At 39.3% G+C, this 12,766-nt stretch overlaps 1 long non-coding RNA gene across 1 annotated transcript in view; it reads left to right on the forward strand.

Moving 5' to 3' along the window:
- Positions 1 to 7,340: 7,340 nt before the first annotated feature.
- The window catches only part of LOC123569135 (uncharacterized), a 30,051-nt gene continuing 24,625 nt past the window's right edge, over positions 7,341 to 12,766 (forward strand). Inside the window, exon 1 of the long non-coding RNA XR_006692680.3 lies at positions 7,341 to 7,542. This is a non-coding gene — a long non-coding RNA (uncharacterized lncRNA). The remainder of the gene's footprint in view (positions 7,543 to 12,766) is intronic.

A 12,766-nucleotide genomic window follows, 5' to 3' on the forward strand; every position in this document is an offset into this window, starting at 1 on the left:
TCTCCTGCCATTTCTTGGTCCTTTACTCACTCTTCTACTTTTCCTCACTCTCGGGCCTATAATCCTTAATAAGCTTATGGCATTTGTCAGACAACAAATCGAGGCCTTCCAGGCCAAACCTATACAGGTCCATTATCATCGCCTTGAGATGACTGAAAATGGTGAGTCTTATTTACCTTAATGAGACCACCTCCCCTGTGTGCTGAACTGGACAGTCAATGACGGGTAAGAGGACACTATCTCCATCGGAGCCTAAGACAGGAGGGCTGCCTTTGCTGCTGCCTTATCCCATGACGGGCCTAGAAGGTGGGGGTGAGTTGACCCAACCTAAGACAGGCGCAGTTCCCAAGGGGTTTTCTTGTCATAAAAATATAAAAGGGGGACCTGTCCGGAGCTGCACGCCCCGGCCATAGCGAATGATAATTAAGGATTAAAACGCCTGAGCTATATTCATTTCCACCTCACACCTCCTCCCTAGTTTTGCCTTCTTCCCTATATTAATACTGCCATTAAAAGATGGCGCTCTTCCTGCTTCTTCACTCACTTTTCTTGAGCCCAGGAAAAATTGTTACTTGATAGCGCAAGCGCAACATGACGTCCGACCGGAGAAACCGAAACCTACCTGGCCACGCCCTCCGCAATGAGGTCATTTCCGCCTTAGCCCCACCTCTTCCCTTCCAAATGTATATAAGGCATTGCATTACCGCCATTAAACGAGACTTGATCAGAGCACTGTCTTGTCTCCATTTCTTGTGTCTCTTGTTCCCCAAATTCCCACCCCCTCCTCCAGGTCCTGCCTTGACGATCCCGCGGGACGGGATAAAACTGGATAAAGAGTCAAGACCCATCAGTCTGCTGTATTCAGGAGACCCATCTCACACGCAGAGACATACATAGGCTCAAAATAAAGGGATGGAAGAAGATTTACCAAGCAAATGGAGAACAAAAAAAGGGGGGTTGCAATACTAGTCTCTGATAAAACAGACTTTAAACCATCAAAGATCAAAAGAGACAAAGAAGGCCATTACATAATGGTTAAGGGATCAATTCAACAGGAAGAGCTAACTATCCTAAATATATATGCACCCAATACAGGAGCACCCAGATTCATAAAGCAAGTCCTTAGAGACTTACAAAGAGACTTAGACTCCCATACAATAATAATGGGAGACTTCAACACTCCACTGTCAACATTAGACAGATCAACGAGACAGAAAGTTAACAAGGATATCCAGGAATTGAACTCATCTCTGCAGCAAGCAGACCTAATAGACATCTATAGAACTCTCCACCCCAAATCAACAGAATATACATTCTTCTCAGCACCACATCGTACTTATTCCAAAATCGACCACGTAATTGGAAGTAAAGCACTCCTCAGCAAATGTACAAGAACAGAAATTATAACAAACTGTCTCTCAGACCACAGTGCAATCAAACTAGAACTCAGGACTAAGAAACTCAATCAAAACCGCTCAACTACATGGAAACTGAACAACCTGCTCCTGAATGACTACTGGGTACATAACGAAATGAAGGCATAAATAAAGATGTTCTTTGAAACCAATGAGAACAAAGATACAACATACCAGAATCTCTGGGACACATTTAAAGCAGTGTGTAGAGGGAAATTTATAGCACTAAATGCCCACAAGAGAAAGCAGGAAAGATCTAAAATTGACACTCTAACATCGCAATTAAAAGAACTAGAGAAGCAAGAGCAAACACATTCAAAAGCTAGCAGAAGGCTAGAAATAACTAAGATCAGAGCAGAACTGAAGGAGATAGAGACACAAAAAACTCTCCAAAAAATCAATGAATCCAGGAGTTGGTTTTTTGAAAAGATCAACAAAATTGACAGACCACTAGCAAGACTAATAAAGAAGAAAAGAGAGAAGAATCAAATCGACGCAATTAAAAATGATAAAGGGGATATCACCACCGACCCCACAGAAATACAAACTACCATCAGAGAATACTATAAACACCTCTACACAAATAAACTAGAAAATCTAGAAGAAATGGATAATTTCCTGGACACTTACACTCTTCCAAGACTAAACCAGGAAGAAGTTGAATCCCTGAATAGACCAATAGCAGGCTCTGAAATTGAGGCAATAATTAATAGCCTACCAACCAAAAAAAGTCCAGGACCAGATGGATTCACAGCTGAATTCTACCAGAGGTACAAGGAGGAGTTGGTACCATTCCTTCTGAAACTATTCCAATCAATAGAAAAAGAGGGAATCCTCCCTAACTCATTTTATGAGGCCAACATCATCCTGATACCAAAGCCTGGCAGAGACACAACAAAAAAAGAGAATTTTAAACCAATATCCCTGATGAACATCGATGCAAAAATCCTCAATAAAATACTGGCAAACCGGATTCAGCAACACATCAAAAAGCTTATCCACCATGATCAAGTGGGCTTCATCCCTGGGATGCAAGGCTGGTTCAACATTTGCAAATCAATAAACATAATCCAGCATATAAACAGAACCAAAGACAAGAACCACGTGATTATCTCAATAGATGCAGAAAAGGCTTTTGACAAAATTCAACAGCCCTTCATGCTAAAAACGCTCAATAAATTTGGTATTGATGGAACGTACCTCAAAATAATAAGAGCTATTTATGACAAACCCACAGCCAATATCATACTGAATGGGCAAAAACTGGAAAAATTCCCTTTGAAAACTGGCACAAGACAGGGATGCCCTCTCACACCACTCCTATTCAACATAGTGTTGGAAGTTCTGGCTAGGGCAATTAGGCAAGAGAAAGAAATCAAGGGTATTCAGTTAGGAAAAGAAGAAGTCAAACTGTCCCTGTTTGCAGATGACATGATTGTATATTTAGAAAACCCCATTGTCTCAGCCCAAAATCTCCTTAAGCTGATAAGCAACTTCAGCAAAGTCTCAGGATACAAAATTAATGTGCAAAAATCACAAGCATTCTTATACACCAGTAACAGACAAACAGAGAGCCAAATCAGGAATGAACTTCCATTCACAATTGCTTCAAAGAGAATCAAATACCTAGGAATCCAACTTACAAGGGATGTAAAGGACCTCTTCAAGGAGAACTACAAACCACTGCTCAGTGAAATAAAAGAGGACACAAACAAATGGAAGAACATACCATGCTCATGGATAGGAAGAATCAATATCGTGAAAATGGCCATACTGCCCAAGGTAATTTATAGATTCAATGCCATCCCCATCAAGCTACCAATGAGTTTCTTCACAGAATTGGAAAAAACTGCTTTAAAGTTCATATGGAACCAAAAAAGAGCCCGCATCTCCAAGACAATCCTAAGTCAAAAGAACAAAGCTGGAGGCATCACGCTACCTGACTTCAAACTATACTACAAGGCTACAGTAACCAAAACAGCATGGTACTGGTACCAAAACAGAGATATAGACCAATGGAACAGAACAGAGTCCTCAGAAATAATACCACACATCTACAGCCATCTGATCTTTGACAAACCTGAGAAAAACAAGAAATGGGGAAAGGATTCCCTATTTAATAAATGGTGCTGGGAAAATTGGCTAGCCATAAGTAGAAAGCTGAAACTGGATCCTTTCCTTACTCCTTATACGAAAATTAATTCAAGATGGATTAGAGACTTAAATGTTAGACCTAATACCATAAAAATCCTAGAGGAAAACCTAGGTAGTACCATTCAGGACATAGGCATGGGCAAAGACTTCATGTCTAAAACACCAAAAGCAACGGCAGCAAAAGCCAAAATTGACAAATGGGATCTCATTAAACTAAAGAGCTTCTGCACAGCAAAAGAAACTACCATCAGAGTGAACAGGCAACCTACAGAATGGGAGAAAATTTTTGCAATCTACTCATCTGACAAAGGGCTAATATCCAGAACCTACAAAGAACTCAGACAAATTTACAAGAAAAAAACAAACAACCCCATCAAAAAGTGGGCAAAGGATATGAACAGACATTTCTCAAAAGAAGACATTCATACAGCCAACAGACACATGAAAAAATGTTCATCATCACTGGCCATCAGAGAAATGCAAATCAAAACCACAATGAGATACCATCTCACACCAGTTAGAATGGCGATCATTAAAAAGTCAGGAAACAACAGGTGCTGGAGAGGATGTGGAGAAATAGGAACACTTTTACACTGTTGGTGGGATTGTAAATTAGTTCAACCATTATGGAAAACAGTATGGCGATTCCTCAAGGATCTAGAACTAGATATACCATATGACCCAGCCATCCCATTACTGGGTATATACCCAAAGGATTATAAATTATGCTGCTATAAAGACACATGCACACGTATGTTTATTGCAGCACTATTCACAATAGCAAAGACTTGGAATCAACCCAAATGTCCATCAGTGACAGACTGGATTAAGAAAATGTGGCACATATACACCATGGAATACTATGCAGCCATCAAAAAGGATGAGTTTTTGTCCTTTGTAGGGACATGGATGCAGCTGGAAACCATCATTCTTAGCAAACTATCACAAGAACAGAAAATCAAACACTGCATGTTCTCACTTATAGGTGGGAACTGAACAATGAGATCACTTGGACTCAGGAAGGGGAACATCACACACAGGGGCCTATCATGGGGAGGGGGGAGGGGGGAGGGATTGCATTGGGAGTTATACCTGATGTAAATGACGAGTTGATGGGTGCAGCACACCAACATGGCACAAGTATACATACGTAACAAACCTGCACGTTTTGCACATGTACCCTACAACTTAAAGTATAATAATAATAAATAAATTAAAAAAAAAAAAAAAAAGAAAAGGGGTTGGAAAAAAAAATGTGTTTGCATAGGTGGAAAGATGTTTGCTAAAAATGGGCATAGAATTGGAGCAAACTATGCCTTTACTCTTTCCGTTTGGCCTTCCATTTTTTTAGGTGTGTCTTAATGTGATAATTATGTCATCTTATCCAGTGATTTTTTAAGATTCTCCTCATACAAAAAATAAGGGACCATTTGCTTCTTGTTATCTCCATCCATTTTCCATGCAATAGTGGGGTCCATTTCTGTTTGATTTCCAAAATTTGGCATGTAATATTCAAAGTGCTACTTCAGGTGGAAAAAACCAAGATTTTGGATTTTGAGTCCTTGGTCAGATGTTTTTGCCTGGTAGTGTTCTTATTCTTCTTTATGCATGGTTATAATTTTCTCTTTTTTTGCTGTCACAGATGTCGCCTTTAGTGATCTGACCTATTTTCTCTTTAGAATATTTTATCATGACTCCATAAGATACTTATGGACAGATATATCATCTTATCCAACCTTGTTCCCTGGCATCTTGGCCCAGTCCCTATCATTTCAGGAGCTCAGTCAAAATCCATGAAAAAGAGTAATCACTATAATACTAGTGGAAAGAATATTACCAATACATATTAAATACGTAATTTGAAAGGAAAATAAATCAAAAGATAATTTGTAAAATCTTCAAGGTTCTTCATTGGAAGTTATAATTGAAAATTATGTGGAATATTCAAAGAAAGAACAGTCATTTGATTGTAGAATCATTTTCAAGTTCGTGTTTTTAATAATTAGAATATCTGAATGAGAAATAATGACTTGGACAAATGGAAGACTCCCTCTCCACTTTTCTTTCAGTGGTCTTCAAGTACCTGCAGAGATATCTGTCATAGTTTCCTTGTCTCCTCAGACAATAAGGAAACAATTTCAATTTTACAATGTGTTCCAAGGCCTTATCCCACTCTTGGCCTTTTTTCAACTTTAGCCAATGCCTTTGGGAACCAATTTAACCATTTATTTCAAAGAGTCAATGATGCCATAAACTCTAATAAATGACATCTGTGTCCACTTCCCTGCGTTTGAATTGTTAAAATAGATTTTGGAGTTTTTAATAGAGTATGTGAGCAAAAACATTGTTTTTTCCCTCTAAAAACAGCATTTGTACAAATATTATAAAAATGAAGATTAATCTTATTCAAAGAACTTTCCTTCTTCTCCTACTAGTCACCCAACTGGACTCCCTTTCACAACTTCTTTGTATCTTGGTATCCTATGAGAATAAATCCAGGCCAAGTTAATTTGGTTGGAAGAGATTCTTGCCCTGTAACATCTTGGCCTGTGAAAACATCTACACGTGATGTACCACACAGTTTAACCTTTGCAATTGACTAAAATAGATTCAAGCACCACAGCTACATTTGGGGTGTTATGTTGACGATAGCAAAGCCACAAAATAAAAGGTACTCAGATCCCTGAATAGCCAACCAGAGTCATCTGAGCAGGAAGTCCTGCATTGAGCTTTTATAGGAAGGAAAGGTAAATTTGCATATTGATCTAAATGCTAATCGTTTTCTATTTATCTGTTACAGCAGCTCTCATCAACTTAACTGACGAAGTCTTTTAAAATACTATCTTGAAGAAACTTTTCCATAAAAAATTAAATTTCCAACTTTGGAAATAGCAAATACCCCTCAAAGATTTAAGCAGATAAATAAAATTATAAATGATCATCTTGAGAAACTAATACATGTTCTTTTCTGCATTTTTTATAAATTTGTAATACACAATATAATTTTGATATAATCTACTGATTTTGGTTTCAGATTTTTCTAACTGGTTAAAAAATCTGAGATGACTTTGCTTTTTTGGCTCAGGAAACAATAATGTAATTGATTAGAGAGAGTCATGAATATATAATAACTTTCTTGTTTATTTGTTGTCTTTTCTTTGAGGATTGTTAACGAGGGAAAAGCACCCTTCAATTTCCCCTCTGACAGCCTCCCAGGCACAGAGGCCTTATTCCCTTTACTTCACATAGGGAATGATTCTTTGGAAATATTTCCAGACAGCAATTCCTAAATAGAGACAAGACAGATTTTTCTACTTTTGTAGAAATTTACTTTTGTCAGCTGCAGTCGTTCTAGGCTGTGATCAGGTCTGGAGAGTCGTTTATTGAGGAGGATCTTACGCCAAGCAACCAGTGTGTCGTCCCTGGGGAAGAGGCTGAAGATCTGTTGGAGAGCTGACGGTGGAAACGGATGTCTGTCTTCTGGATTTGGGTGATATTTCCTCGTTTCCTAGAAAACTTGAAGTGGGTTCTGTCATTAGGCATGATTGAGAGGGGATACTTTTCAGCTGTGTAAATAGCACAGCGGTTTCCTCCTGCCTTTCTTCTTTTCTAGCCATGGTTCCAAGGCTTGTCCCTCCCAAGTGAGCAGGCAGCGCTGGAGATGAGAACGATCACTCCCGCCATTACCAGGGAGGTGTGGGCCACTGCTATTTCAGAGATCCACTAGCCTGCCGCGAGGTCGGCGCGGGCCCGCTACGCAAAGAGCGCAAAGCAGCAAGGCGCCAGAATGGCGTTTCCCGGTGCCCAGGATTTGGGAACCGCGGGTTTGAGTTTCAGGGCGTCTGGCAGCCCCAGGGAAACGTCGTCGCGGCTTATCGCGCCAACTTTGTGCAGCTTCAACCTGAGTAAAAAAATCTCCTTTGCTGTTGAGGAGGCAGCACCGCCGTGGTCTCCCTTGAGACATCTTCCTCAGGTAGCCAGCAGGGCACTTTTTATTTTCGGGATTTCCCCCTGGGTTTAGGGCTTTTATTTCCCATAGAGACTTTAGTGAGACTTGTTTTACGGAAGGACCAGTTGATTCCGGGACTTGAGGGCTCGAGATCGCACGGGTTTAATCTTCGGGATTCCGTTTGTGTGGGGGCGCGGGGCAGGGACGTCTTGGGGAAGGGGACACGCTGGACCTTGGGGCGAGCGGACGGGTCCTGGGAGCGCCCGGGGCTGGGGACGCCGCGTACCGAGCCAGGAGGAGAGAGGCGCCCGTGCCTGCCCCAGGGTGTGCCAGGGGCTAAGCTTTCAGCTTCAGACGTCAACATCGCTGAAACCATAACTCAACTCAGGTATATTAAAACTCAACAGCATTATTTTAAATACTTTATACCAAAACAAGAATGTTGTGATCTTACTTCCCTAGCTTTAAAGGAAGCAAGCTCAGCAATGCTTTCAAGATCCCTACTTTGACATTTCCGGCGACTCAGGGACACTGAGATAATTTTATTTAATTTTAGTTTACTGAAAGGCCTTCCTCAGGACCCCACCTTGACTTGTGTTGCTGAAAAGAGAAATGAGCAGTGTTGCCTACAAGGAATAGAGAAGCAGGTCAGAACTTTATTTTCTAGGGTAAGAATTTTAAAGCCTGAGTGGAGTTTGCCATAATTTGTTACACTGGCCCCTCTCCTTTGTAAGACCCTCAGGGTCTTCTTACATTTCCTGCCTTTACTTAAAATTTTGATATTTGCCTCATCATTGATGTTTAGGCATTAATTTCCAATTTTAATACTGTATTAAAATACTATTTGAGTTTATAATTTAAGTATATATATTTAAATATATAAAGGATGTATATTTTTATATTGATCTATTTTATGTGTTTCTGTACATTTAAATACTTATATATAACATATTTATATATTTCAGCATATACTTTATATAAAATAACATGTATGTATTTATTTAAAAACGCATAATATATAAAATGTAAGTACATTTGCTACATATTCTTACATATATAGAGATATACAGTTATAAACTAAAAATAAAAGTAAAATACTAAGCCACCCATTGGCTGAACACGCCCCCTTTTGGCCAATGGGACCCTGAAAACCTTAACTGAATTCTCAACCATGATGGGAAACAGGTTGGACACGCCTCATTATATCCCCCTCCGTTTTGGAGTTTGGACTTCAACTGGCCAGCATTAATGTTATAAGAGAGACAATAAGACAAAACAGACTCTTTGTGGCAATAAGATAGCAAATTATAAGCAAGACCTAAGGCCATGCAAGGCAAGGGTTGAGTCATGCGCTGCAAACCATAAAATCTCCTTAAATGGATTTTTAAAAATTAACCCAGTAAAATGTGGCTCACTTTCTAACCTAACTGTCACATAGCATTGCATGGCAGATTGTAGACCCGTTTGTCTTAATTTAAGCATTCTTTCTAATGACTTCAAGTCTTTAGACAAAGCTTAACTCTTTCAACCAACTGCTAGCTAAAGAATCCCTGAAACCCACCTGTGACTTTTAAATCCCCACTTTGAGATGTCTTGCCTTTCCTGGCCAAACCAATGTATACCTTCCATGTATTGATTTATGATTTTACCTGCAATTCGTATCTCCCTGAAATGTCTAAAACCAAATTATAACCCAACCGCCTTGGGTGCACTTTTTCAGGACCTCTTAAGACTGCTTCTCCAGGATATGGTCACTCATATGGGCTCAGAATAAACATTTTTAAAATATTTTCTAGTCCTACAGACTATTTCCTCTCCTAGAGTTTCCATTTAGGAGGCGTCAGCGTGCAAGACCCTGAGAGTGTCAGGGGAGCTGCAATCAAAGCTTTTCTTGGATGGACTTGGTTGAATATGGACTATACAGATTATAAATATATGGTTGTATGTATATATATTTTCTATATAGTTCACAAATTCAAACTATATAGATTATATTTATACTAAAGGTTACTATCTGTATTAGTCTGTTCTCATGCTGCTACTAAAGACATACCCAAGACTGAGTAATTTATAAAGGAAAGAAGTTTAATTGACTCACAGTTCCGCATGGCTGGGGAGGCCTCACAATCATGGCAGAAGGTGAATGAGGAACAAAGTCATGTCTTACCTGGTGGCAGGCAAGAGAGAGCTTGTGCAGGGAGAACTCCCATTTATAAAACCATTGGATCTCGTGAGACTTATTCACTACCACAAGAACAGTATGGGAGAAACCACCCCCATGATTCAATTATCTCCACCTGGCCCCACCATTGACATGTGGGAATTATTACAATTCAAGCTGAGATTTGGGTGGGTACACAGCCAAACCACATCACTATAATTTATCATGTTCATATTCTCAGCCAGTAATTTCCAAACTTCATTTCACTTAATCTTTACAGTTTCTAACATGACAACTACTAAAATATTCTCAATTTTTCAGAAGAGGAAACAAAAATCTGATGTTTAACTTGCTAAGAGTCTCAGATTTTGTCAGAAAGTGAAGCTTTCTACTGCCTCCCAACTCCCCTCTTGATTTGCTCTCAGTACTTCCTCTTGGCTGCACTGAGAATGCTAGTGCTTAATTAATCATAATCATGTCTTTAATGTCTGGCTTTTGTTCCCTAGAGGGCAATTATCTTCCTGTCTTATTATCCTTGAATCCACATTGCCAAGCACATTGTTTGTCCCATGTATGCAGTGAACACATTTTTAGTGACAGAATGAAGACAACTGGATGAGTTAACCATTGGTGTGCCAGTTTTATGCCCCGTGATCTGTAGATTGTGATTTGTGGCTCCTGTAAAGAAAGGTGGAAGAAATCAAATCTAGTGCATTAACCCCTTAAAAGGGAAATGGAGAGAGGTGAGGAAATGTGTATTTCAGTGCAATTTAATAAGTAAAAATGGGCCAGGCACAGTGGCTCATGCCTGTAATCCTAGCATTTTGGGAGGCTGAGGCAAGCGGATCACTTGAGGTCAGGAGTTCGAAACCAGCCTGGCCAACATGGTGAAACCCTGTCTCTACTAAAAATACAGAAAAATTAGCCAGACATAGTGCCAGGTTCCTGTATCCCAGCTACTTGGGAGGCTGAGGCAGGAGAATTGCTTGAACCCAGGAGGCAGAGGTTGCAATGAGCAGAGATCGCACCACTGTACTCCAGCCTAGGTGACAGAGACTCTATCTCAAAAAAAAAAAAAAAAAAGTAAAAATGACATCTAAGATAAAACCTCTAAGTACCATTATTAGAATTTTAAGAGAAATAGATTAAGACTCAGACAGGTTTTTGTTTAAACATTGGTTCTCATTTGGATGAATACATCCTGTTAGATTGAGATTTCTGCCATTTTTGAAGTGTTTAATTTCGATTATAATACAAAAGAAGTGTTGAGGTCATGACATTATCTGAAATCCATAAGTAGAATAGAAAGTGAACAAAATGGAAACAAAATTGAGATAAGTACAAAAACTGAAAATCCTAGCCTGGTTATGTAATGGTCTCACAACCAGAAAGTGCTGAGACAGCTGAGTGAAGGCTCACAAGGGCCAGCCAGCTGCATCCCACCAGTGGCCCTGCCAACCTTTTCACTAGTGACACTGAGGATGATGTTTTCCAGCTTTCTCTGTACCCTTAGCTATGACCTGGCCCAGCCTGCCAGAAGCAGGAGACCTTCACAGTTCTTCACCAAATGGAAGAATCTTCCTTTTCTTCCTGTCTGAAGGACAAGAATGTTTTAAGGTTCTCCTGGAGCAGATGGATGGCACTAAATTCCAAAAGGCTCAGGCCACCAATATTGTCCATGAGATGATCCAACAGATCTCCAATGTTTTCAGCACAAAGGGCTGAAATTCCTCACTGGGCTTGATCAGTAGCTAGAATTTCTGGAGAGCTGTTTGGAACAGGAAATGGAACAGACCTTGAGTAGAACTCCAGTCTGGCTGTGATGGGTTATTCCCAAAGGACCAGTCTGTATCTGAAAAAGAAAAGTACATAGCTGCTGTGCCCAGGACATTGTCCTACCAGAAGTAAAGAAGTAAGAATCAGTAAGTTATTTCTCTGTGCTAATAGGCTTTTCAGAAAACTCAGAAGTTTGGAAAAGAGATTTAGATGTAAACTTCATTTTGGTCAGTTGGGTCTCATCTGTTAATATGTTGCTTTAAGCTCAGTTCAAAGACTTTCCTTCTGCTTCTATAATAAAATGTATTGAGTCATTTTTGTTAGACTTTTTCAATAAGAAGAAATTGTACAGTACTTTTGAATATAAGGAAATTACATTTGTAGTTTGTAACAATTACAATTTATCTCATTATACTTGTCTTCAAATTTTATTCTTTATAAATATGGTCAGCTTTGCCTTCTGTTTTTTCTTTTTTGTTTTTTTTTAAATGTCCATAAACCTTTAATCTGCCTTCAATTTCAAAAAGAACATAAATGGTTTTATTTCATTGCTTCACAAAATATTTTGAGTATATCTTTTCAAGTAATGTACTTATTTAGTGAATATATTGGTAAATAAGAGAAATGTATTATTTCTGTAGTGGAGCACTCTGGAAAAGGTGACAGGTCTTATAGAGTAAGTAATCAGTAGGAACCCTTTCTAGGGCTATGAAAAAGATGCACCAAACACTTTGGCAGTTTTACTAGCTGGAACTAATTCAGTTTTACTTATGTTTCTTGAAAAAGGCAGAAGGATAGCTTGAGCCCAGGAGTTCAAGGCTGCAGTGCACTGTGATAATGCCACTGCACTCCAGCCTGGGCAGCATAGCAAGACCTGTCTCTAAAGGAAACAAACATAAAAATTAAATGCTCTTTAACCATTCACTCCATGAGTCACTCTTATCATGGTAGCTCCTTCTGAGCAAATGTGGCTTTTTTTCCCCCCAAACAACTGCGTATTCTTTCTTGTACCCTCCTCCAACTTCTTGTGGGTTTCTTTCTCTCATTCATACCCCTGTGCCTTTCTTAAATGGGGCCAAATTGAGGCCATCATTTCTCTCCTTTCATTGATTCAATATCTGTGATTTCACTTGTGAGTATAGATATGAGATCCTCTTTTAGAGAAAGGGTTAATAATTATACTTGATAATTTTGTCTGTCATATATGATTTAAACTTGAAATATTGGGTCACAATCTAATGTATTACAGGTGCTACGTGAATGATATCATGATGAAGAGATCTCAGGTTATCATGGTTATATGGCAAGGTT

The sequence above is a fragment of the Macaca fascicularis genome, chromosome 15 (assembly GCF_037993035.2).
Source record: "Macaca fascicularis isolate 582-1 chromosome 15, T2T-MFA8v1.1".
NCBI lineage: Eukaryota > Metazoa > Chordata > Mammalia > Primates > Cercopithecidae > Macaca > Macaca fascicularis.